Source organism: Dipodomys merriami, unplaced genomic scaffold, assembly GCF_024711535.1.
Source record: "Dipodomys merriami isolate MVZ:Mamm:240054 unplaced genomic scaffold, mDipMer1.0.p SCAF_10, whole genome shotgun sequence".
NCBI classification, from domain to species: domain Eukaryota; kingdom Metazoa; phylum Chordata; class Mammalia; order Rodentia; family Heteromyidae; genus Dipodomys; species Dipodomys merriami.
The window spans coordinates 40,310,237-40,311,191 of NW_027202271.1; the positions used below are offsets into that span (position 1 = coordinate 40,310,237).

The following is a 955-nucleotide window of genomic DNA, read 5'->3' on the forward strand; positions in this document are numbered from 1 at the left end:
CTTTCTTCTTCAATGGTGCATTGGCTGAAGGTTTACAGCAATTATAAGAAATATCAATGACTATATTTATTCAAAACAAAGCTAATTAGTCTGTTCTTAGGTCTGCCATGTTGGTAGAGTAGCACTTCTTATACAGCAAATAACCTTCAGCATACTGAGGGAAACAATGCAGGTTTTATTTCTAAGAGTGATAAGTCACTTCCCTTGGTAACTCTTCTGTGGTTAAGACACGTGTGCCAGGATAGTCTTCCTGATAGTTACATAAATTCTTTTAAGTGTTACTCTTTGTCATTCTCTTTGGATTTCTCATGAAGAGAGTGGGAAAGTGCACGTTGGCTTATTTAAGAAAAAAAAAAAGAATCAATGTTTTTAAGCCTCAAGGCAGAGACTCAGAGGGAAGAAATGTAAAGAAACAGTGCACTCAAAATACAGAAGAGAAAGAATGAAGAGGTGACATGGAGATTGTGCTCGAATTGCTGTTTATGCCATGAATGAACAGTGGAGCAGCTTCTCTTTTAGATTATCTCACAACTATAATAATGTACATAGACAATGAAATTTGAATTGTTTACAGTGCCTCTTGATGTTAAGTTGCCTGTGGTTTGAAATAATAGTTGATTTTAAAAGATTCAGACAAGTGTGTTTGCTTCGGCAGCACATATACTAAAATTGGAATGATACAGAGAAGATTAGCATGGCCCTTGAGCAAGGATGACATGCAAACTCATGAAGCATTCCATATTTTTAAAAAACAAATCGCTTAACTAGGGATAGAGGTGGACCTATTGCAACAATGAGACGTACAAGTCATATGTCGAAAACGAACTTTACAACTTTGGTGGTGGGGAGGAGGAGGGTTGGGTGGGGAGAGGGTGGGGGGAGGATGGGATGGGAAGGGGAAACAAAGGAGAAGGCTACAATGCTTGATAAGAAATGTACTCATTATCTTGCCCAT

The 955-nt window shown here is 38.1% G+C and overlaps 1 non-coding gene across 1 annotated transcript; it reads left to right on the forward strand.

Moving 5' to 3' along the window:
• The first annotated feature begins 639 nt into the window (after positions 1-639).
• LOC138806513 (U6 spliceosomal RNA) lies at positions 640-746 on the forward strand. Its single transcript, XR_011365906.1, has one exon. It is a non-coding gene; the product is annotated as a U6 spliceosomal RNA (small nuclear RNA).
• Positions 747-955: the final 209 nt, after the last annotated feature.